Genomic DNA, 26743 nt, shown 5'->3' with positions numbered 1-26743 from the left:
TGGGCGGTTTATCCTTCAAGCTCGGGTCCTCTACCAGAGGCCTAGGAGCTTGAGGGTCCTGCGCAGTATCTTAGCTGTTCCCAGGACTGCGCGCTTCTGGACAGAGATCTCCGATGTTATTCCCGGGATCTGCTGGAGCCACTCGCCTAGCTTGGGAGTCACCGCACCTAGTGCTCCGATTACCACGGGGACCACCGTTACCTTCACCCTCCACATCCTCTCGAGCTCTTCTCTGAGCCCTTGGTATTTCTCCAGCTTCTCGTGTTCCTTCTTCCTGATATTGCTGTCATTCGGAACCGCTACATCGATCACTACGGCCGTCTTCTTCTGTTTGTCTACCACCACTATGTCTGGTTGGTTAGCCACCACCATTTTGTCCGTCTGTATCTGGAAGTCCCACAGGATCTTAGCTCGGTCATTCTCCACCACCCTTGGGGGCATCTCCCATTTTGACCTCGGGACTTCCAGATTATACTCGGCACAGATGTTCCTGTACACTATGCCGGCCACTTGGTTATGGCGTTCCATGTATGCCTTGCCTGCTAGCATCTTGCACCCTGCTGTTATGTGCTGGATTGTCTCTGGGGCATCTTTACACAGCCTGCACCTGGGGTCTTGCCTGGTGTGATAGACCCCAGCCTCTATGGATCTTGTGCTCAGAGCTTGTTCTTGTGCTGCCATGATTAGTGCCTCTGTGCTGTCTTTCAGTCCAGCTTTGTCCAGCCACTGGTAGGATTTCTGGATATCAGCCACCTCCTCTATCTGCCGGTGGTACATACCGTGCAGGGGCCTGTCCTTCCATGATGATTCCTCGTCTCCCTCCTCTTTCTTGGGTTTCTGCTGCCTGAGGTATTCACTGAGCACTCGGTCAGTTGGGGCCATCTTCCCAATGTATTCTTGGATGTTCGTTGTCTCATCCTGGACTGTGGTGCTGACACTCACCAGTCCCCGGCCCCCTTCCTTCCGCTTAGCGTACAGCCTCAGGGTGCTGGACTTGGGGTGAAACCCTCCATGCATGGTAAGGAGCTTTCTTGTCTTTATGTCAGTGGCTTCTATCTCCTCCTTTGGCCAGCCTATTACCCCAGCAGGGTACCTGATCACGGGCAGGGCGTACGTGTTGATGGCCCGGATCTTGTTCTTACCATTCAGCTGACTCCTCAGGACTTGCCTGACCCTCTGCAGGTACTTGGTGTTTGCAGCTTTTCTAGCGGCCTCTTCCTGGTTCCCATTCGCCTGTGGGATCCCCAAGTACTTGTAACTGTCCTCTATGTCTGCAGTGTTGCCTTCTGGTAGTTCAATCCCCTCAGTTCTGACTACCTTCCCTCTCTTTGTTACCATCCGACTACACTTCTCCAGTCCGAACGACATTCCAATGTCATTTCTGTATAGCCTGGTAGTGTGGATCAGTGAATCGATGTCTCGTTCACTCTTGGCATACAGCTTGATGTCATCCATGTACAGGAGGTGGCTGACAACTGCTCCGTTCCGTAGTCGGTATCCGTAGCCAGTCTTGTTAATGATCTCACTGAGGGGGTTCAGGCCTATGCAGAACAGCAGTGGGGACAGAGCATCTCCTTGGTAGATCCCGCACTTGATGGTGACTTGTGCTATGGGCTTGGAGTTGGCCTCTAGTGTTGTACGCCACATCCCCATTGAGTTCCTGATGAAGGCTCTTAGGGTCCCATTGATCTTGTACAATTCTAGGCATTCCAGTATCCAGCTGTGGGGCATTGAGTCATAGGCCTTCTTGTAATCAATCCAGGCAGTGCACAGGTTGGTCAGTCTGGTCTTGCAGTCTCGGCTGATTGTTCTGTCTACCAGTAGCTGGTGTTTTGCGCCTCTGGTATTCTTGCCAATCCCTTTCTGTGTCCCGCTCATGTATTGACCCATGTGCCTGTTCATCTTAGCCGATATGATGCCTGACAGGAGCTTCCATGTAGTACTGAGGCAGGTTATTGGTCGGTAGTTGGAGGGGACCGGTCCCTTCTTGGGGTCCTTGGGGATCAGGACCGTCCGACCTTCGGTTAGCCATTCCGGGTGTCTCTCGTTAACTAGCAGCTGGTTCATTTGTGCTGCCAGACACTCGTGGAGTGCAGTCAGCTTCTTCAGCCAGTAGGCGTGAACCATGTCGGGCCCTGGTGCTGTCCAACTCTTCATACTGGAGACCCTTTCTTGGATATCTGCCACTGTGATGGTTACTGGACCCTGTTCAGGGAGGTCGCTGTGGTCAGCCCTCAGATCCTCTAGCCACTGAGCATTGCCGTTATGGGTTGCATCCTTCTCCCATATGCTCTTCCAGTGTTGCTCCGTCTCCAGCCTTGGTGGTGCTGTTCTCTTATTGTTCCCTTGCCACTGAGAGTACACCTTTGCTGGTTCTGTGGAGAACAGCTGGTTTATTCTCCTGCCTTCTATCTATCTGGTGTACCTCCTCAAGCGGCTGGCCAAGGCTGTGAGTCTTTGCTTGGCAGTTTCCAAGGCCTCAGGTATGGACAGCTTGCTGTATTTCTTAGGCACCTTATTTGTCGCACCTTTCTGCAACTCCGTTAGTTGGCTAACCTCCCTCCGTGCTACTTTGATCTTGCCCTCTAGCCTCCTTCTCCATGGAGGGTACTGCCCCTTGTTGCTGTTCAACTTGTAGCCAAGCATCTCACTGATCACTGCTGCCGTATTGTAGATCAGCTTGTTAGTGTCGGTAATCGTGGTTGTAGGTATTGCCCGTAGTGCTGCATTAACATCATCTAGCAGACCCTCTGAGGGTACTTCACGTAATCTTGGTAACCGGCTACGGGGGATCCAGGTTTCAAGCTTGGCCATGATCCTATTTTTCAGGTCAGTTCCTCTCGCACTCAACGATTCTTCTCCTATCGCACTTGGGGCTATGTACCCAATTTCGGGTGGGGGTGATGATATCTCCCCCCTGACCTGGCATCCTGACTCCTCCTTGCCGTAGCATTTGTGTTGTACCTCGTCAATCTCTAGCTGTGAGAGCAGTCCCTTCTTTCGAATGTTGGAACACTGAGCTACTAGTTGTTTCGCCGTCATTGTGGATGTTGGGTATCGAAGAATCCATAGGTCCCTCATCCCACTTTTCGTCAGGGTGCCCTGGTTCCTCAACACCTGACGCGGACCTTGTTGATCCGGGCGACGTCCGAGCCGGCATGCCTTCATATTTACCTGTCTCGCTCATGTCTGCGGTAGGCTCGCTTAGCATAGGGGGTCTAGCCTTAGGACCCTTACTGCATAGAGCGCCGAATCCTAACCACTAGACCACCAGGGAACATATATATATATATATATATATATATATATATATATATATATATATATATATATATATATATATATATATATATATATATATATATATATATATATATATATAAAAGGCAATGCATATATATATATATATATGTATGTGTGTGTGTGTGTGTGTGTGTGTGTGTGTGTGTGTGTGTGTGTGTGTGTGTGTGAGATATGTATATGTTTTGCTATTGTGTATGATCAAAGTTCAAATAGAAAATATTACCCTTCTTATTGGCTTCAGATGTCGCTTGAATCTTGATTATAGAGTTTTCTGCTGGTGCTGCAGTGTCATTACTCTTTGACTGTATGTCTTCATTCATAGTGTAGCTCTAAAAAACAGATATTTTAACTTAGCGTGCAGGTAGAGCCACCGACCTTTATAACAAAATGATGACAAGCTCTTGATTTTTTGTGAAATCAAGGTCTTTCTCGCTCTCAAATGACAGTGTTAACCACTCGATAACTGAAAACTTAATTTATCTCATCAAATTCTTGTTATTTAACCTCAGCTGTTATGGCTAGAAATTACTTTCTTCACAAATAAAATTTTAAGCATTAGAGAATAAAACATATTGATAAACATCTCACACATGTATCATAACTTGTTGCTCCCTGTCAGTATTCAACAAAGACTGAACCAAAATGAAGCAGTTTGTGAAAAACTACGTAAGATAAACCAGTCCACCCCAGGATTAAGTAAACTGCAGAACCACTTTTAGCAGCAATAACTTGAAGTGATCACTCTTTCACATCGTTGCTTCAATTCTTTGAGATTTGTGGTCGTTTATTTTTGCACAGCTCTCTTAAACTCCCACCACAGAATATCAGTTGGGTTGAGGTCTGGTCTTTCACTGGACAATTTCAACACATTTGTTCTTTTCTTTTTCAGCCTTTCTGTTGTAGATTTGTTGTGTGACATTTAGTTCAAAATATCTTTTGACTTCTTTAGTATACAGACTTCCTGGATGACTCAGCGACTGTAAGGTTTTCTGTGGATGCAAAATCATCACGTCTCAACCACAGTGCAGACAGTTGGTTTGAGGTGTTTGCGGTGATATGCTGAGTTTGGTTTTATGCATTATGGGTACACATCTCCACTCTGTTCTCATCTGTCCGAAGTGCATTGTTCCAGATATATTTTGTGGTTTGTTCATATGAAGCTTTGCAAATCTAAACTTTTTTTTAGAGAGAGAATAGAGACTTTCTCCTGCAGACCTTCCAAAGAACCTGTATTTGTTCAGTCCTTTTCTACTGACATGACGGTTAACATTTAGTATGCTAACTGGGGCATGTAGAGTCAAGAGCTCTCATGCTTTTGCAGTTTCTCTGATCATTTCACGTCCGACATTTATGTCCACTCCTTGGAAGATTGTATTAACACACATTTCTCACACTGCTCCAGATCTGCACATTGCCAAAACTTGGTCACAGTTGATGACGATGGTGTACTTAGTTTTTAACACACTGCTACTGCAGTTTGGCTTTTTTTTCCTGTTAAATAAATGATGACATTGTGTAGTCTGTCATGTTTTGTTGTGCACCTGAGGTTGTGTTTCAGAACCTGGTAAGGAACAGATGATTTTATTATATTTGTAAAACAAAAAAATTGACAGTGTACTTTCTTTTCATCAGAGTAGACTGCTATAAGTAGACTTAGAGGAGCAGTTTGGTGTTCATTTTGCTATGACAGTGAACAGGGACGATACAAAGACTTCATCTTTACCTCTGTTTCAGCTGCGCTCTTCGCTGACTCCTCTCCTGCAGGGTAAGTTAACAACAGGCAGGTTAAAAGATCGAACATTGAAGAAATGCTTTATCAAGTGTCAAAATATGTTATTTTGAAGAAATGAATCTCCTTCAGTTAAATATAAAGAGTCTTAGTTGTATTTATACATTGATGTATTAATCGAGATGCTGCCCCTGTCAAAGGTGACCTCTTTACTTTCAATCCGTCCAACTGAAGGATTGGAGCCAAACGTTTTACACACTGCTAAACAGTAACAGAATGAGCAATAATCCATTAACAGAAGTTACGCTTCACAAACTACACTGTGCCTAAAATAAATAACGACACACATATAAAATAAGGTAATGTAAAATAATATGATGTATCAAAAGACTACTGTTGTTAAGATACAAAATAGCACATAAAGTTAGCAAACAAAATTATAACTGTGTGAACAAACTGATAAATTGCCTGTTTAAATGTCACATGATCTGATTTACATCTTCTGATTGGTGGTGCTGAGGACATGGTCACTTTTCAGGACAAAGGGAAGTGACATTTTTGGGTATTTGCTAATAAACCATGTTTTGGAAGAAGGTCAGTGTCTAGAAGTGAACCAGCTCAGTTATTGTGCACACTGACAGCTTTTACATGATATCGCTCATTTTGAATGACGTTTAGACACTTTTGGATCTGAACTGTTGAATCTGTTGGATTTGTAAGACTGTTTATTTCTTTGCAAATGAGCAAAGCATAAAATAGTTATTTCCCTCAATGCATGTTACTGTAGAAGTAAAGTTTTCATTGTTACCCTTCTCAATGTTTAAAGGTTGTGATGGAGTCCAGGTTTCAGATTCTCCTCCTCCTGTTGCAGTGTCTTCTCTTTTCTCTGACTGATCTTCATTTTCGTCTTGTGGCTCAGTCTGAGTAAAGAAGTCACTTGTATGACTTTATTTGCTGGCTGCGATGTCTGAGATTCAAACTGTACATGTGATTTGGCTCTATATAAATAAAACTGAATCGAATTGAACTTGTCATTATGTTCAGAACACAGACGTTGTCCTTTAATGATGAACAAACATTAAAGGGTAAAACATTACCTTTCCTCTGACTTCACGTGTGATCTCCACTTTTTCTTCTACTGCAAGAGGACATAGAAAAGATGATTGTGCAGTCAAGGCAACTGTTCTTTGTTCATGTTATTTGCATATTGTCCATGGTAAATGGGGTTGTACGCCGTCTTAGTGACTGGACATGGATCAATACTCAGTACTGAGTTTTATATTGGTTCAACAAACCGAGAAGATTTTCTGACCACACTGATAACAATGTGTGGAAGGCAGTAATTAGTATGCTGACTCTGAGGTAAATTATTTTGCTGCTTGCAAAAGATATTTGACTTTGTTGTTGCTGTTGCTTTAGTGTAAAGCGTAGTGTAAAAACATCGGATTTCATACAGAAATATAACTTTAATTAATGTTTACACATATGTCTCTGTGCTGAGCTTCATGTCTCTTCATAATCATGACAGAGGAAGACATTTTTTCCATTTTTCTGCTGTATGTACGAGTTGTTTTGGGACATGCATTTTTAGAGATCAGAGCTTGAAATATGTACTGAGAATTGTCCAAGAGCAGCCAACAAAAACACTTAAAAGTACTGAAGGAACAGTAAGTAGAGATTACACATTTGATATCTGTAGAAACACAGATTGGACCAAGCTGGACTCCTGTCCTTCAGAGCTTCTCTCCTTTGCACACTTTTGTGTTTAATAAGATTAATAATTCTTCTTCATGTTTAAACTCCAATGTCCAACAAACAACTCCAAAAAATATATTTTAAAATGCTCGGTCAGGCTGTCGTGATTAGATTACCTCTATTATTGGTGGAAGATGGTACAGATGCATTTTCAGTTTCACTTCCTGTGCTTGTAACGTTCAGCTCTAGGTGCTGAGCTTCACCAGTTTTATTCAATAAAGGCTGAGAAAACAGGTAATAAATAACAGGTTAGATCTGAGATAAAATGTTGAAGTGTTTGACTGTAAGGATGTACACAGAAATGCAATTATTTGCAAATCCCATAAACTGATATTTTATTCCTAATAGACCACACAAAAAATAACTGATGTTTAAACTGAGGCATTTTAGTATTTCACTAAAAATACAGGCTCATTTTGAATTTGATGGCAGCAACATGTTTCAGAAAGTAAGTACTTTAGTAGGTACTAAAGACAAACAGCTGGAAGGACATTTACAGCTAATTTGGTTGACAGGTCAGCAACATGAGCAGAGCATTTTAGGGTTTGTGGCAAGTAAAGATAGGCAGAGGTTAATCAATCTGCAAAGGAACTGGGCATTGTGGGTAACAACAATTGCTTGTCATTGGTTTTTGTAGATTTAAGCAAAATGTATCTTATGGACATGTTTGTATTGTATATCTTGAAATGTAACTCTTAGAAAATGAATATGTGTGACAGCTGTACGATTAAATGTGAGAATTATATATATATATATATATATATATATATATATATATATATATTTTACCTTTGTTGTTGTTTCACTTTCATCCAACTCATCTATGGAAAAAGAAAAAAAAACACAACTTATACATAATGTCAGGTTTGATTACTACATTTAAGTCCTGAATGTTTCAGTTTGTTACTTTTAAAGTAACAACAGTCGCCTCAAAGCACATTACACTATGCAGTCCCCTATGAGCAGCGCCTAGCGTCAGTGGGAAGGAAGAACACCCTTTTGAAACGAGTAGACCTCTGGCAGAAACAGACGGGCAGCAATCAATGCAACCAGCTAGAAAGGTGAGAAAGAAGAAAAAAGAAGTGCATAGGGAGAAAAGACAAAATGCAAGAGCTCAGACTGAAGTAAATGATCCGCATTGTGAAGAAGTGAACAAGCCCGCTCAACTGTGGGATAACATGGTACTATGAGGTATTTCAGATACGATGAAGTATTGTACATTCAAATCTGGATTTAATAGGAAGTCAGGGAAATAAGCTGATCCAGCAGACATGCCAGTGCAGGCCCACAGTGGGTAGATGTGGGTGTATTGTGGAACTGTAGGTGTGACAAATCCACATTTATCTCATGGAATATGGGGCCCAAGTGGTTGTGCAGACACAGGGTCCACAGCAGTTTTGCCCTGTTGGGTCCTCATGAGGGAAACCCATCATGGGCTCCATCAAGCAGATAAAATAAATGAAGTGAACGACTTTATATAAATGTAGGTCAGATGATTTATCACTTACTTGCGATTTAGTTATCAATGTTCAGTTTCTACGACTGTAAAGAGCAATTAAAACGTTAAGTGTGCTACATTAGCAGTTTGAGTTGTATCTAATAATTCATTAAAACAGATGAATGTTACAGTCAGTATTTAGCAATGCTGGCTCTTCACCATAAAATGTCTTTAACGGTGGCTGCTGGAGTCTCTAGTTTATGTTTGAGTTTTTTTCTCAGTGGGTTTATTCCAAAGTGGGAAAATCAATTTGAGAATAAGAATGAATTATGCTTCCTTATCATGGTCTCCAAGCCGGCATGGGTTCCTCGCTGCTTGGAAAGACTGGCTCAGGCATTGCTAACAAGGAGTAGGCTTCTTCGGCCTGCACTGACTAAAGAGCCCGGTTAGCTGACAGTTTATTTTGAACAATGTGGAACATTAAACCTGCCATCTACAACTACAAAACAGTCACATTTATTATATGCACCACTTAGCAGGGCTGTGGAGTGTTGGTGAAACAGCTGCAGAGCCAGAAGCACATAGTTAGTTTGCTAACGGTTAAGCTAGTTCACCTAAAAAAACACACTCATTACAGAAATGCTACAGGCACAGTCTGCAGTTAGTTATACGGGGTCCCTGCCTAATTTGTGTTTTACAAGCAGAACGAGTGTGCTATTTAAAAGATGAATTAATCAACTACAAAATCAGCTAGCAGCAGAACACCAGTGTGTACAGAGAGATCACAGTAAATGACACAGTACCGTCTGTGGCACAGCAACAGCAACACAAACGGAAGATTTTACACTTTCTTCTTTTTCTACAAAGTCTACGGTTTCTTTTTCCTCCTTTCTTTTCTGCTGTCTGCTCAAGCTCCTCCATCTCGGTGGATTTTCATCCAAGCAGAAGATCAGTAGTGTAATCTATCAGAGATGATTCAAAAAGAGAGATTAAAACAGAAAATTACAGAAAACAGAAAATTAAATAACTGCATCTTGGTTTCATTTTGAATCAAGGAAAAAAACCACAACTTTATCATAGCAGCAGATTGCAGAAATGAACTTTAAACAACTAATGTGCTTTTCCCCAAAACAAATACAGAATAAACTGCGACCTTAGCAGGTCAGCAAACAGATTTCAGCGGAGAGCTACTGTTGCCCAGACTAACAAGAAGACATAGTGACACAAACTGAAAACCGGTTCTGAATTTAGTAAAATTAGAAGTACCACACTGTGAAAACACCTGATTATAAGAAAAGCTTCATAATATTAGCATTTCTGAAATCTAACACTTTGTTGTTGTATTAAAAACAACCCCAAAGTGAAACTGACCACACTTGAGTGAACATGCTGCTTTTGGTTTTCTTTTCCATCTACATGTGAACCAACCCCTTCACCCTGCCTGCTATCCTTCATTCACAAATCACCCCTGACACACTTGTTCCATTGAAAACATTAACTTCTATAATTACAAGGCTATACATGTCTTGTGATCCACAATGCTGGCACTGTGTCTGTGCACGTGTGATGTGATCTGTGTGCGTGATGATTTGTGTTTGTGATGTGTGATGAATGATTTTCAACTGCAAAGAATGTCACAAATATTTGCAGACCTTTGACTGCACATGAAGTTTTTGAGCTTTTTGAGATTTGTGAAGTTAAACAAAAAATGATCCGTGGTCAGAAGTCATCATAATGTGTTTTGGTAAATATGAACCATTTTCAGTGTTTCTTTACATCTGGCTTAGACTGCGTCCTCTCTAAGGTCACTAAGAATGAAAAGGTGGCTTTTTCCCTGTTTTTGTTTTTTTAACTTTTGTCTCTGACTTGAAGGTTTTTTTCTTCTTCCTTTATATATTAACTGTCTACTTTGTTACCTTTACAAATGTGCTGATTCCTGCATTGACTGCAGTCCTTCAGTTTGTGGACAGAAACAAATGAGTTCTCAGTCATTTTCCTATCATGTAAAAAAAAAAACATCTGCATCTGAACAGGGACTCAGACCAAACTACCTAGTTATCTGTCAGCTGCTCTAACGACTGTCTTTTGCCTTAGAACTGCTCCTGATTATATCCCAGCCAACATGTATATATGGGCCCCACCTGGTTTTTGCTCGGGCTGGATGGGTACCATGTGGGCATGGGCTCAAACTGGGCTTTTTGTATGGGGCCTACTTGGGTTCTTCACATTAAACCCATATGGGCCATCCCAAGTGAGCACTTTTAGTAGGTCCTAGCTGGGTCAAACATGGGAAACACTTAACTTGGTCCAAAATGGGAAACACATGTAGGACCCACTTGGGTTTTCCACCTGGGATAGACATGGGCAAACACAGTCATTTAAGGATAGGCTGTTGTTGTGTGCCCCAGGTGGGGCAAAGTTAGGTAATCAATATATGTTTTAGTATCGATGACACAGGTGGGCCCCACCTGGTCAAACTAAATGGGTCGCACATGGGCAAATGCAAGTCAGACCCTGAAAACATGTCTATGTGGGCCCCAGGTGGGGCAAAGTGAGGTAATCAATATATTTTTTTAGCACTGATGACATAGGTGGGGCCCACCTGGTCAAACTATATGGGTCGCACATGGGCAAATGCAAGTCAGACCCTGAAACATGTCTATGTGGGCCCCAGGTGGGGCAAAGTTAGGTAATCAATATATTTTTTAGCACTGATGACATAGGTGGGGCCCACCTGGTCAAACTATATGGGTCACACATGGGCAAATGCAAGTTAGACCCTGAAAACATGTCTATGTAGGCCCCATATGGGTTATGTTAAGTTAATATGGGCATATATTTTATGTGGGCTCAAGATTGTTTAGTATATATGGGACCCACTTGGGTTTCTCACATGAAAGCCATATGGGCAAAACCAAGTGGGAACATATAGTAGGTCCTGGCTGGGTCAAACATGGGAAACACTTCACTTGTTTCAAAATGGGAAACACACGTAGGACCCACTTGGGTTTTTCACCTGGGTTAGACATGGGCAAACACAGTCATTTAAAGAAAAGCGTTTGCTGTGTGCCCCAGGTGGGGCAAAGTTAGGTAATCAGTATATATTTTTTAGTACTGATGACACAGGTGGGGCCTACCTGGCCAAACTATATGGGTCACACATGGGCAAATGCAAGTCAGACCCTGAAAACATGTCTATGTGGGCCCCATATGGGTTATGTTAAGTTAATATGGGCATATATTTTATGTGGGCTCAAGATTGTTTAGTATATATGGGACCCACTTAGGTTTCTCACATTAAAGCCATATGGGCAAAACCGAGTGGAAACATATAGTAGGTCCTGGCTGGGTCAAACATGGGAAACACTTCACTTGTTTCAAAATGGGAAACACACGTAGGACCCACTTGGGTTTTTCACCTGGGTTAGACATGGGCAAACACAGTCATTTAAAGAAAAGCATTTGCTGTGTGCCCCAGGTGGGGCAAAGTGAGGTAATCGGTATATATTTTTTGGTACTGATGACATAGGTGGGGCCCACCTGGTCAAACTATATGTGTCACACATGGGCAAATGCAAGTCAGACCCTGAAAACATGTCTATGTGGGCCCCAAATGGGTTGTGTTAAATTAATATGGGCATATATTTTACATGGGCTCAAGATTGTTTAGTATATATGGGACCCACTTGCGTTTCTAACATCAAATCCATATGGGTGGGCATCCAATGTAGGTCCTAGTTGGGTTAGTGATGGTAAATGTGTACATTGGTTCAAAATGGTAGCACATGCTTATGTGAGGATTCTTCTTCTGTGAAGAGCCTGAGAAAGTGTTATTTGAATAAAGGAGGATTTATTCCAAACAAGCCCATCACAGATTGCGCACAACCCAGGGAGTTCTGAAAGTCAAATTGTAAAAATAATCTCAAAAGAAAGTATGAACATAACTCTCTTTTATAACCTGCAGACGGCACCCATGTGGTACCATTCTCTAAGAAATCACCCTAACTTTAACATATTTGGCACAACCTCAGTCTATCACTTTTGCTACCCTTACGTACAGTCAGATGTTCTTGACCCTTCATTTTTGACCCTCTCAGTATTTAGCCTTGGCTAGCAAATGTACTCAAAGTCCACATTGAGACCTCAAGATGTTATGTGTTATCAGACACTACAACCCAGCTGTCAAGTGAGACCATAGGAACTTTGGTGTTTTTGAACATTCAATGTTACTGAAAACACTCTGCACACTATTCCAAATAACTGGTTTGAAACTGGTTACTTTTTAATTTTAGATTTCATTTTATGTACTTAATGTGAACTCTGCATGGTAGGCTGCATGGTGAGGCTCAGATAAGATAAAATAAGGACTTCATGATTCTTCTTAGGTAAATTCACTTGTCACAGCAGCAATAATAAGTGATTAAAACGGACACAAGAGTAGAAAAAAAGAAAAGCAAAAAATACGAATAAAAAAACCTAAGATAAAAGTGAATTACACAGACAAAATCCAGATTTGGCATTTGCAAATTAAGGATTACTGGTTGTTCAAACAATTAAGACTATTTACTTGAGCAAACATGCAGTTGAGGATTTTTAGTAGATCAGACACACTCTACTGTATTAGAGAAAAGACAGTTAGTTACATGGAAGATGGAAGTTTTGGTTAATCAGATCCAGTAAAGCTCCTGAAGTATATTACCGATCTGTTAAAATGTTACTCTTCAAACTTGTGCCCTCAAATTATATAACCAGAAATAATTTATATTTTCTTTGAACTAGTGGAAAGGAGAGGGAATGGGGTCTTTCAAGCAGTCACACTTCAACTGTGAAACTCCCTTGTCCTTATGGTGTATTGACACTATTGAAACTTTTCAAAACCAGTCTAATGTTAGAAGAGCTTTTAGGTAAACTGTTATTCTTCTTCTTATCATTATTATGTTTTTATTAATTATATTTTTATTATGATGTTGATTTGGGTGACACTTTTTGATAAATATTATATATTACTTTTTAAAACATATTAACCATCCCTATGCTTAAAAAACTTTTAAAAATAAAATTGTTCTTTTAAACTTGTGCATTGTTTGACTTTTAAAATTTTTGTATCAGGTGTAAAACGACTTTTTAAATAAAGTTGTTTTTAATGTGAGCAGCTCCTATTGGCTCGTTTAAAAAGAGGGAGGAGCAGATTGCACCGCCTAGCGTCTAGTCTTCGCGGTCTTTCGTCAGTTGCGGCCTTTTCTCTCCCTGGTGTTTAAGAACGTGGAGGACAAAAGGATACCAAAGAATCGAAAACTATGACAAAGGTAAATACTTAAAGTTTGATACGTTTTCATCAATGGTTATTTTAGTAACTTTCTATAGTCGTCCTAAACGGTATAAGGGGGAGAAGCATAACATCTTTAGCTAGCAGGTAGAACTGGGTTAATTTGCTGCATTGTCTTTGGCAAACATAATTTAAAGTTAATTAAAAAACTCTTACTGCCTATATTCTACTCAATAAAGTTCATCTTATCTTATACTGTTTTCATTGCACCATTCTCTCTATACAGTTTTTGAATTTACACACTATAACGTACACGGCAGTTTTTTTCTGTGCTTCTGCAACTGTTTCTTGGGTTTTCCTATAAGGTTTTTGTAATTAATTTAAAAAATTTATATTATTTTTTTGGCTTTAGTGGATTCCTGCTCAGCTAACTCGGCCATTATGCACTACCCAGTAAACAAAATGGCTGAACAGTATCTTAAATGTCTGAACATGAGCTAGTCATACCATGTTACGTAATATTCATGTGCAGTGTAGCAAGGTGATTGTTTAAATTACAGGAGTAGATGCCTGCAGCTGAAACGGTTTTCTGATCTGAATACGGTAATGTTACCAGATATGCATTGTACTATGGGAAAACGGTGGTGGATCAGTGTGTAAAAAGCCCCCAAAAGAAACACACAGCGTCTTTAGCTCAAACACTGTCTGATCACTCTCTTAGATACTGTGCTGTTCCATCTAGTTATTGGTTACTGAGAAATGTTAGGTCATTAATTAATTAAGAGAGTGCAGCTGTTCAGATCAGATGGTGAAGTAGGAAAATGCAGAACATGTTATTATAGCTGAATGCTGTGTAAAATACTAGTAATAAATCTAACTCCCATTTATGGCTTTTACTACTGTGGGGCTAAATAAAAAATTACAGACATAATGAAATCTGCTACAATTACAAAGCTTAAGTTTAAAACAATTATTATATATTAAGCATTTTTTTGCTCTTTTTTTTTTTAATTCTTTTTGCTAATAATGGACTCAATTTTATTATCAACTTCAAAGACCTATTAAACTTTTAAACCATTAAATCCAGGAAATTAGATGCCCGTAAATGTACGAGACCCTCTTTATGTCTAGTATCCCCAAATATTTAATAATCCTTTCTAAAAGTACACAAATTTTGTTCTTTTCAATTAAATATTGCATGTTCAATGTATTCTTGAGCAGGTAAAAATTCCACTAAATTAGTTTTTGCATATTTTTAAGTATAATCAAATTTTTATAGTTTGCGAGTACTTTTAATTTGGAGATTTTGCCACTTGATTTGAAGTTTGGATAGTGCTTTATAGTAATTTGTAAATGTTTTGAACTCATCTGGCTTCTTAATAATTTAATAAAAAATTAACAAGCCATGTAATAATTTGAAAACCACTAGGGACCACTTATAAAAAAGTAATTCCTTTTTTACTTAAAGGAATTTAGGATTTATGTCTGTCAAGTCATTTGTTCTGGCATAAGTCACCATTTTGATATATCTTCCTGTGACTTTAAAGTCTGTCAGCTAGTTAGATACATTTTTGCACTGCTAGTGTTTGCTGCTTGAATTAGTCAGTTTATCATATAAACACATGCAGTGCCTTTCAAACTTTTAATTACACTGTTCATTTTGTGCATTAGTAAGAGAATCTTTTATATTGAATTATCCTGGGAAAAAACAAAAATGTTTGTATTTTCTCATGCACTTTCTTTCATTTCCTTATCACGTTTAGATTCTTCAAGATCACAAGCACCATCTTTGACATGTAAGTAACTTTCATATTATTTGTATTACTTATTATTATTATTATTATTATTATTATTTTTGAAAAGTGATGGTCTTTGGGGCATCCTTTTTTTTTATTGGTATTAAGTATATATATTTATTTAGGCACAGGAGGCAATGATCTATTTTAAAATTTAACATTTATTTAATTTTCATCTTTTATGCTAACAATAATGCCAACAGTGTTCTCTTCACTTGACCCACAACTCTGACAGTTTTGGTCCTCTGCTCTCCTCACAATTGGCTGATTTCCATCTGAGCTGCTACTGTCAACTGCATTAAACTGATTTTACATTGCCTTGTTATTCTAATCTTTATCTGCGTTTTGGACTCCAAACATTCACACCTGCTGTTAGTAACCAGAGCTCACAAGAGTGTAAGGCGTGTAGTTCAATAAAGTGATCGATGTGTTCACTAGCTGATTTCAATAAACCGGTAACTTATCAAATCCATATTTTATAGGAAGTACATTACTGATAAAAGTGGTAATAAACACGGTAACCAATAAAAATTAAAATTTCCTGTTATAAAAAAAAATACTGCAGTGAGCTCGGTTTTCTAACACCAGGTGTGAACATCTACAGTCTTTAAGCGCTGGTAAAGATTTAAAAATAAAAGCATTCAATAACATAACATTAAACAGTAAATTAGTTTGATGGTGTTGACTGCAGCAGCTCAATGTTAATCAGCTGATGGTGATGGAAGCAGATGAGCGTTTTTCATCATGGTTGTTAGTGATGTGTTGGTCAAAACGAAACGGCTCTTTGAAGTGAACGACACAAGCGTGTTTTTTTTCTCTCTCTCAGCCTCTCTCTCGCACTTTTTTTCCGCTTCACTCTGCACGCGAGCCTTGTGCTTTGCGCTGGGAAGAGGGGGGAGGGGCGGTTGTTACACACGCAGTAGCACAGTAACAGAGCGGGAGGGAGAGAGACAGAAAGAGAGCCAGGGACAACAACGTCACATTAGAAAGGTATAGTAATCATCCACAACTATTTTCAGTTGCGGATGATAAAGGATTCAGAAAGTTTATTCATGCAGGCCCATATGACAGAGAATGTGCATCTTCTGTTTGTTTTCATATTATAATTTATATTTAATTGTGTTGTGGTTTGCAGTGTTTTGTGTTGTTTCACTTTAAATTTGTTTAAAAGGAAAAAGCTGAAAATTTAAATAGTTAAAAGTTGAAATGTAAATAGTTGTTTTTTTTGTATTATATGATTTATTTATTACATTTTATGTGGAGAGAATAAATAAAAGTATATTTACGGTGGCTGCTAGAGACAAAGCACGTACAAACCCCAAAACACGTAAAAACTCGATAGCACGTACAAACTCCAAAGCACGTACAAAACACAACAGAAGTGCTCCAGGATGCTAGGCACAGTGTTGAGATTTTGTTACCTAGTGGCTACACAAGCCAGGAAGTACCAACGACCGGATTTGGTGTGTGGTAGTAACAGGTAAATGAACAGCTTTTGGAATTTTTTATGAATATATATGAGTGCTTGTGTATAAATACACAAAAAATACACATATGATTTCAATTGTGTAAATTAAGTGATCTAGATAGCTCTGTTTTGGAAGTTCAGTTGACGCTAGAAATGGGTTTTGGAGTTTGTACATGCTTTGTCTCTAGGGGCCACCATATATATTTATATATAAACATATATAAATAAAACCACGTTTCTTTTTTTACATTAGTAATTCCTTTTGTTCATAATTTTATATTGTTGTTAATAATAAATTAATTAAAGCAACAAAACAACCTGAAGAGCCGGTTGGGAGCCGAAAGAGCCGGCTTTCTAAAAAGAGACGAAAATCCCATCACTAGTTGTGTAATATGCTGGTATTGATATGATCAAAAATGAACTGAGTTGTTTCGTATTCTATAGAAATTGTACATCTAATTAATAACAAGGCTTTCTGCTGATGTTATTAATTAAAAATTTATTGTTTTATTTTTAAGCAACAACTTTTTAGCATGCAATCAGTCCATGCTGTACAGGACAGATTTGTAAACTGTGCATACAAAAATAGACTATTTTACAAAATTGCTCTTTCAACAAATGTAAATCACAGCAGATTTTTTTTGTTGTAGGTGCACTGTCACAACTAGAAATGTGGGGGGAAGTCCTCAAAGTTGAAGGCAGAACAGGAAAATACATGGAAATAACAATTTTCCTTTAAATGGTAAATGGCCTGCATTTTTATAGCGCTTTTCTAGTCCCTAAGGACCCCAAAGCGCTTCACACTACATTCAGTCATTCACCCATTCACACACACAATCACACACTGGCGATGGCAAGCTACATTGTAGCCACAGCTGCCCTGGGGCGCACTGACAGAGCACATCAGTAAAGGTCGATCTGGATACTTGATAACTGTTGGTATAGGTATGACATGAATTTGAATCTCCATTATCACAGGTTTTAATTGGGAGGGAACATGCAGATATACAGGAGGACTATAAACAGCAATTCCTATTGCATACAACTGTTTTAGAAAATACCAACAACACTGTTAATTTATCACTTGCTGGTCTATAGACTTTACAGTGTGGATGGATGGAAAATCCATCTGGCTCCACTCTGGCTGAATTGGTGCTACAAACAACTCTGCGCTCGGCTTTCCTCGCTGTGTGTGGATTTATACTTACACATCCAAATTTTGACCCTATTTTTCTTCCTTTCAGCTGATTGGTCAATTTCATGTCAATCACCAATTAAACAATCCAATCAGAGAACATCTCCAGAAGTTGATTCTGTTCATCTGGACGTAGCATTTTCAGTGGGAGAAAATGCTGCAAGCGCTACGTCCAGATGAACAGAATCAACTTTTGGAGATTTACTTACCTGGATGATTGAGCATGCATCAAGACAATCAGAGAACAGATAGGTTTGGCTGTTGGAGGGCTGCATTACGGAGCTTCAGGTCCTGGAAGAATAAATTCCCTTTTACATACCAGACCAGCATTTTTCTTCATTAGCACGAAGGAAAACAGTCTGTGCGTGTCAGAGTTCTGTGGTTTTTGTGTCACAACACTTATAATATGTGTAAAAATCTGGCCAGGGACCATCACATCACACTGCTATCATATTTTTCTGTTGCTATCATGTTTCTTTTCTGAGATGTTGTTACTTTTATGACAGATGTAACGAGAAATCTTCCAGAAAGTTAAATTTTTTATTCTATTCAAATATTTGATTCTGATAACAGATAAAGATTTTTTTTTTTACTTTTGTTCTGCTATTTCATAGTTTATACAAATTTTGGCCAATTCCTATTTATTTTAACCCTTTAGCCCCCAAAAAGTCGCCAGCGACAGGTTTTTCCAAACCTGTCTCGTCAAACCTGAGCTCTGCCAGGGGCCCAACACGCCTGGACTTTTAGAAGAAAAGAGATGTCCGAAAATAAACCACAGGGTCAAATACTTAATTTTGTTCAGTGTTTTAGAGTTATTAATTTGAATTGACTAATTTAAATATTTTATTCATGTACATTTTGATTGCCTTTAGTAAAAATGGCAAAATTTCAATTTCTTTTTTCTTTCTGTTATTAATTCTTGATTACATTCATATAGTATACAGTAGAGGAAAAAACCTACCAGACCTACCAGTTATCCTGCGTAACATTATTGGGGATAAAGGGTTAAGGAAGCGCAATTAATTTTTTTAGTTTAGCTTGTGTTTACTACCATTTTTTTTTTATCACCACACAGTAAACATTAAGTAATATGTAAAGTGTCCATTTATCCTCCATTCCGGTCCATTATCTTAAGCTTAGGCTGCTGCCCCTCGACCCAATCCGGTACTAAGTAGAGAGGCCCAGACTTCGCTCTCTCCAGGCACTTGGCCCAGCTCTTCCGGGGGAATCCCAAGGCATTCCCAGGCCAGCCGAAAAACATAGTCCCTCCAGCATGTCCTGGGTGTTCTGGGTCTCTTCCTGGTGGGACGTGCCCAAAACACCTCACCAGGGAGGCATCCTAACCAGATGCCAGTATCTAATCTGTCCTTTTTGTATGTTCCCCTCAGGTTGCCATGGTAGCAGATACAGGGGAAACAAGTGTAGACGATGCCACAAGAAGGATGATGAAATTCCTCATATCACCTGAGCTGGCTGTGGAGTACAACATGCTTGGCCGACATGGGGAAAAAAAGTTCAGAGATTTGCATCTTTTTAATGTTGTGTATGGTAAGTTAGTTTCACTTGAGACATTTGAACTTTAGAAAACTAAACTTTTTTAATAAAGTGTTTGAAAGTGTAACTGAGATTGGTTATCATGCAATTTGTATATATTTTTTGAGGCAATAAAGTGAAATAAACATTGTTCTTTGAAAATCATCACCAAATGAAGTAAGCTAAGATTAACTTTACTTTGGCTTGCCCGTTTTTCTTCTTCTTCATTTGCAGAGGCACTGAAGAATTATTTAACATCAAAAGTCAACTTGCAAGAAGCAGAGAAGGCTCTGTCCAAGTGGTTCAGTGGAGCTAAAGACAGAGGAGGACCGAGGGCTGCAAGGGTACAAAATAGACTTACGGCTCTGTAAAAAAACAAACCCTGCTGATTCAAGATAAGCTTTTGAGTTTTCCATCTGACTTTTTCCCCATGTTGCTACAGTTCCAAATATCTAAGGAATTTTGCTGTAGTTTGACATTTCTAGTTTTTAAACGTTTACGCACTTTGGAATACAGTTACGTAAAATCACAGTTGTTGGACAAAATAAATGTGAAAAATGTTGTTTTGTGTACCCTCGTGATTTTTGAAATGGTTTTATTTACAAACTAGATTTTGTTTGCGGTCAGCTTTAATATATTTGGTGTCTTTGTGTCACAGAACCCGTATTAGCCGTCTGAAAAATTGATTTTGTGACTGTTTTACTACATGGGGCCCACTCAGTGCCAGAACTTAGTCAATTCAAACTAGAAATAAGATGCAAATACAGAACCCACTGCTAATGCCATTCCAACTTTTTAGCTCATGTTTTCCTCATGTTGTACCCACTAAGAACTTGAAAAATGGGGCCTAGGTGGGTTTCAGTGTACTTTGCCCAGTTGGGGTCCATTTAGTTCCCAGATTATACCAATATAACACCGAGATGGGCTTATAAAATGGGGCCATTATGGAACCCGCGGACAATCCCACTTAAAACCCACTTTTTAGCCTATGTGGTACTCACATGGTACCCACAAAACAACTTGAAAGGTGGGGCCTGGGTGGGTTTCTTTGTACTTTGCCCAGTTGGGGTCCATTTAGTTCCCGGATTATACCAATATAACACCGAGATGGGCTTACAAAATGGGGCCATTATGGAACCCGCGGACAATCCCACTTAAAACCCACTTTTTAGCCTATGTGGTACTCACATGGTACCCACAAAACAACTTGAAAGGTGGGGCCCGGGTGGGTTTCTGTGTACTTTGCCTAGTTGGGGTCCATCTAGTTCCCAGATTTTACCAATATAATACCGAGATGGGCTTATTAAATGGGGCCATTATGGAACCCGCGGACAATCCCACTTAAAACCCACTTTTTAGCCTATGTGGTGCCCACATGGTACCCACAAAAAACTTGAAAGATGGGGCCCAGGTGGGTTTCTGTGTACTTTGCCCAGTTGGGGCACATTTAGTTCCCAGATTTTACCAATATAACACCGAGATGGGCTTATAAAATGGGGCCATTATGGAACCTGCGGACAATCCCACTTAAAACCCACTTTTTAGCCTATGTGGTGCCTACATGGTACCCACAAAAACTTGAAAGATGGGGCCCAGGTGGGTTTCTGTGTACTTTTCCCAGTTGGGGCCCATTTAGTTCCCAGATTTTCCTAACATAACACCTATATGGGCATTTAATATGGGGCCATTACGGAACCCGCGGACAATCCTATATGGGGCCCATTTTTCAGCCCATTTCCAAACCATATGGGCCCCACATATAAATGTTGGCTGGGATTGTATGTATAAAAATGTTAAACTAATATTTTTGAAAGCCCACATAAGAATGGAGGAATATGGCAGCAGGGACTTTACCGATGAGCAAAGAGTGGAGAGTACCAAACTTGTCAACTAGACAAAACTGACAGTAAAAGGAAGCTCAACCCAGAGGTGTGGACTCGAGTCACATGACTTGGACTCGAGTCAGACTCGAGTCATTAATTTTATGACTTTAGACTTGACTTGAAAAAATGTTCTAAGACTTGTGACTTGACTTGGAGTTTTACACCAATGACTTGGGACTTGAATTGGACTTGAACCGGTTTACTTGAAAAGACTTGATATTTTACCCCAAATATAAAATTTAACATGCATATTATATGGAGATTGAAAATGTGACGTCATTCACGGGTAGAACCGCAAAGGATTCTGGGAACTCGTGGCAAGCGGTACTAGCGCACGCAGGCTTTCAATTAAAATCAGTTATACAGCGATAAAAAGAAACACAAAAATGTCAAGAAGCTGTTGTATTATTAACTGCAATAGCCGGTCGCATGACAGCCACGGGAAGCCGACGGGTAAAGAGATCGGTTGTTATCGGATTACATCGTTGAAGAGAAATTGTTCGAGCCATGTTTCCGAAGTAACAAAGAGGCGACTGGATTGCAGCCATTCAAAGACCAATTATAACGTCCCAGAACACTCCAGCTCACAGGTTAGTCTGCTCCAAGCATTTACACGAAGGTCAGTGTTTTTTAGTAGTTAATACGTCATTTTTCTTAACATAATTGGTGATATAGGTTACAAGCAAGTCTGGCGCTGAACAGAAATTGTCGCGCTATGCTCCTTTGTTTATTGTGCATAAATAGTGAATTGTCCTGACAGAATATTGCGTTTCACTTCTGTTATTATGGTACACTGACAAAAACACATACTTTTATTCACAGGATAAAACAGGTTTTTTGTATCACTAATTGCCCAGTACGATTACAGCATACAATATTATTGTCACTGCTACATTTCTGTGATGGGTACCAGAAATTATTTCCACTACTAATTAATTACCGTTGAGCTCAAAGGTCCTATTAATAAACGGTTAAGGAATGTGTATTTATGACGACAATTTGTGAGACTGGTAAACTTATGATACGTACGATGGTCTTTCGTTCTACACGGTGCATTTCAAGGTCCTGCACCCATCCGTCGGTAAACTGTACCTGGGCTTGTTGCAGTGACCTGAAGTTACTAAACTTCATGAGTGTATGCACTCACTCCAAGAACCGTATAATTATAAATATGCATATAAATATGCTACGATGAGATAGCTGACTTCATCTAACTAGCAAATGTTTTCCAGGCTACGTTGGTGATACAGTTTTTTTTAATGTGTATGATATTTTTGTCATGCGATTTTAAAGCTGGTCCTACAACCGCATCCAAGAATAATATGCAGCTTATCTCAGAACTGTCGGTGAAAATTATTCTTGGAGCTAGGTTTAATTGAGCTGCATTTTAAAGAGGTGCAATTTCACAATTTGTGTATATTTTCTAAGTTCACTATTTTGTCATGTGTTGAGAAAAACACAGATTTTAAAATTACATGGTCTAATATTTACATTTAGCATAACTGCAACATTATTTTTTCATTTTTTTTTTTTAAAGACTCGAAAGGACTTGAAATTCAAAGTTTCAGACTTGTGACTTGACTCGGACTTTTACACCAGTGACTTGAGACTCGACTCTGACTTGCCTGACATTACTTGAGACTTGACTTGAGACTTGAGGATAAAGACTTGAGACTTACTTGAGACTTGCAAAACAATGACTTGGTCCCACCTCTGGCTCAACCACATCAAATGTGAAAGCAGCAAATATGAAAGTTCATTCAAAAGTTCAAAGTTTGGTAACAGTTTTTCACAAGAAAACTAAGTAAAAACAATGTGTATAAGATGGATAAATTAAAGGAAAGCCCAACATAAAGCATCTTAGACCACATGCTGGATGATCATGTGCTGCAAGAACAGGTTTAGTGCTTGTTGGCATTTATTCTCCAAGTATTTCTGGAGGGATGAGCACAGTTCTTAAGAAAATAAATTCCCAGATTTGGTGTTTTAACCACAATATGGGAATATGTGCATATCTTTGTGGTCAGACGTTTACATCCACTCATCATGGGCATGAATGTCAGGGCAGTTTTGGGCTTTTCACAGTTTCCTCGAACTGTTCTTGATTACACAGCATACCTCCTTGATGACTTAATCCACACACAGTCCAAAATATACAGACAAGCTCAAATACAGACATACGCTCGCATTAATATAGGGTTTAACTTTTTGCCTTCAACAAATTTCTGGCCTAAATACAGTTGGATATTTGACCAGAATTAGCAGAATGTATTTAAATTCATGCCATGAATCCATGATTAGTGTTTGTAACTCTCTGATCACAGCTGCACAATTCACTGTCATCCTTATTAAACCTTTTAACCCTGGTAGAGCTAACTCGGCTTTGCAGTGAATGAAAGTAACCGACACACACACACACACATGCGTGTACTCACACACAAAAATGTTCCACAGTTAATACGTACTCACCTTTCCTTTGTGTTTCTGAGCTCGGTCCAGTTTGTGTAGATGCAGCTGCGTCTCAGTGAATCTTATCAGCACTGTTTTATAGAGTTCAGCGACCTTTGACTGGAGATCTGCCCCTGACAAAGCCTTCCCACAGGCTTTGAGCCAATGTCATGTAGTGTGAGAGGTGAATGAAAGTAAAAGTAAAAGTATGATATCATTGCTGCATTATAACATTTACCAGAAATGTTGTGGCTTAGAAGAAACTGTGGGCTCTTCATAACTGAGCATCCACATCAACATTTGTCTTTTTCTCTTCATGCAATTGGCTCAAGATCTATCAGATCATTACAGTGTTCAGTTCTTTAGAGACTTTAAAGCTCTTAAAGAGGATACATTTCTCCAGACACTGCAGGTGGTTATTTACACATGCAGTTGATTATTGTGCTGATAGGGTGTGGTCTGTGGTTCAGAACAAAGAAACAATGTGTGCAGGTGCATGTGGGGGATTCCCGTAGTGCCACTATGCTACAGCCACACTGTAATGTTTTACACAAAACCAATAATTAAGATGAATGTACTCTGAATGGTATTTGCAAACTGTGTTAAATAAACCGTTGAACCCCACCAGCTTTTAAACTCACACGACTGGAACATCTTACTTTGACAGTCATCGGTTCATTTCAGTCTCCACTTTTTAAAAGAGTCAAGTGTCTCATCAGATTTAAAATTAAAAGCATTTCCATAATATTATATTAAACCCTCTGGAATAAATGCACGAATAAATCACCACATAAACAGTACATATAACTACATGCAAGGTCTTATACAGGAGCATAACTGCTTCTAAATTTAAAACTTAAAATTCAGTTATGTTAGCTTGTGACAAATGTTAAGAGATATCTTTTTTTAATTTCATATATTGAAAAAAGCTCTTGCTGTGGATAAAAGTTAGCTCAATCCTCTTAAACAAGTATCCACCCATTCACAATGTTTTAAAAAAGATGTTTTTGTTTAGAAAGATGAAGACAGAAAGCTTAAGTACTGTTTCTAATGTCTATCTGAGTGGCAAGCCTACAGCCAGTATTGGTATTATCAGAGTCATTTTATGTTTCTAAGATGTTGAATTAGTTATTTAATTGCATTTCTGAACAGAAAATTTTGTTTCCGTATTTGAATGTTCTGCTTGATTAATTTCTTAGAGAAGTTCGGTGTGATGAAGGAAGATTTGATACATATAGCACTAAACATCATAGAAGACATTTGAGATAGTGGACCATATAGCATAACATCAACATAATGGCTGAAGTGAACATGGTTGTAGAGTATATGACCCAAACAGCATAGAAAATAAAATAAGGCCAAGATTTGACTCCTGGGATATTCCACTATATAGAACAAAACCTCCTGCTGTATCCTTTACAATGATACCATGGTCAACTCAGATCCAAGAGAAAGGTCTTTAGGTCAGTCTAAGCGAATTAACTTTGGTTAGATTTTTGAGTAGAACAAGCAGTGCAGAGGTTTCTACAAGACTGGGATCTGAACTAAATCTAAACAAATATCCCAACATTACACTGAATATAAACTCAAAGCTTACTCTGAAACTAACGAAAACAAAACTAAAAGTAAATATACTAATAAAAAGTTAACTGAATAAAAAAAAACCCTCATAAAAATAATAACTAATGAAAAATACTGAAAATACTGTTGATGAATATCTGTTCAAAACATACAACATGCAAACATGCAAAATTATTTTTTAAATATTGACCTTTTTACTTTATTAAATGGGTATAGACATCAATCTATGAGTAATTTCTTTCATCAGAGGTCCAAAGGAAAGGCTTAAGGTCTAGGTAGGGTGGCACATACCTCTTCAGTGACAAAAATATGTCAAAATCCCCCCATATGTAAATGGAGTCAACAAAATATCCACAAAAGCACTTTAAAACCATTTATTTATCATTATGTCTTCTAAGAAAACAGACATTTTAGGGACAGTGCGACTGTACAGTTATTGGATAAGGTTTGATAAGGCGTGACCAGCAGCAGTGGCAGAGCCTCACACTGGTAATATTTCTGCTGTAAAATTCCTGCAGTCGAGTTTTTTAATGTCACATGATCTCTGTGATGTTTTTCCTGACATGAACTCATAACACGTTGAACAAACAGTGCTGTTTGTCTCTACCGAAGGCCTTCTCTGTGTCTAAAGATGTGCAACTGCTTTCTGAAATATGTTTTGGAGCAGAGGTGTTTTTTTCAGGAACGGCAGTGCTAAGTTTTATGTGTTTGCCTCCCATCCAAGTAGACTGGGAGGCAGAGCCTTCAGCTTTCAGGCCCCTCGTCTGTGGAACCAGCTCCCAGCTTGGATTCTGAGAAGAAGAGGAACAATATTTGTCTTAAGGAGCAGCTGTCCTGCTGTGCTTTGCTTCATCAGTGATTGTTGATCAACCACTGACCTCCAAGCCCTTTGTTCCTTCAGTGGTGCTAGTTTCAGTCATTATGCAAATGTACTGTTTATAAGATTGGGAAAACCTGCAGTCACCTAGACCGAAGAAGTCACTTGGATGAGTGATGAAACGTTTCTCCCAATAAAAACGTTACGTCCAGAAGAAAAGAAACTTTTTGGGATTTCCTTCCTCGGATGATTGAACATGCACCAAGACATTTGTCTCACATGATATAAACACGAAAAAAATGAAGAGCAGATCAGGCCTGGATCCCGCTGCTGTACTGAACCCCATCAACAAGACTGGCTACAGATACTGACTACGTTTCATGAGTCATCCAACTGACTTCTTCAATCTAAAACTGTGGCTTGACAAACCTGGACTGAAAGCCAGCACAGGGACACTGACCATGACCTCACAGTAACACGCTCTGAGCACAAAAGCAAAAAAGGTTGGGGTTTACCACACCAGGAAAGACC

At 39.2% G+C, this 26743-nt stretch overlaps 1 long non-coding RNA gene across 1 annotated transcript; it reads left to right on the top strand.

Annotated features, from left to right (window-relative positions):
• The first annotated feature begins 13408 nt into the window (after positions 1-13408).
• LOC147310028 (uncharacterized) lies at positions 13409-20044 on the top strand. The gene is made up of 4 exons (XR_015125803.1): positions 13409-13531; positions 15255-15287; positions 19339-19498; positions 19718-20044. It is a non-coding gene; the product is annotated as an uncharacterized LOC147310028 (long non-coding RNA).
• Positions 20045-26743: the final 6699 nt, after the last annotated feature.

The sequence above is a fragment of the Aulonocara sp. 'chitande type north' Nkhata Bay genome, linkage group LG17, assembly GCF_057382095.1.
Source record: "Aulonocara sp. 'chitande type north' Nkhata Bay isolate Kocher_YH1m ecotype deep benthic linkage group LG17, A_spYH_male_GT1.1, whole genome shotgun sequence".
Lineage (NCBI taxonomy): Eukaryota > Metazoa > Chordata > Actinopteri > Cichliformes > Cichlidae > Aulonocara > Aulonocara sp. 'chitande type north' Nkhata Bay.
Note: the sequence above shows the minus strand (reverse complement) of the source record. Positions and strands in the feature narration are given on the sequence as shown.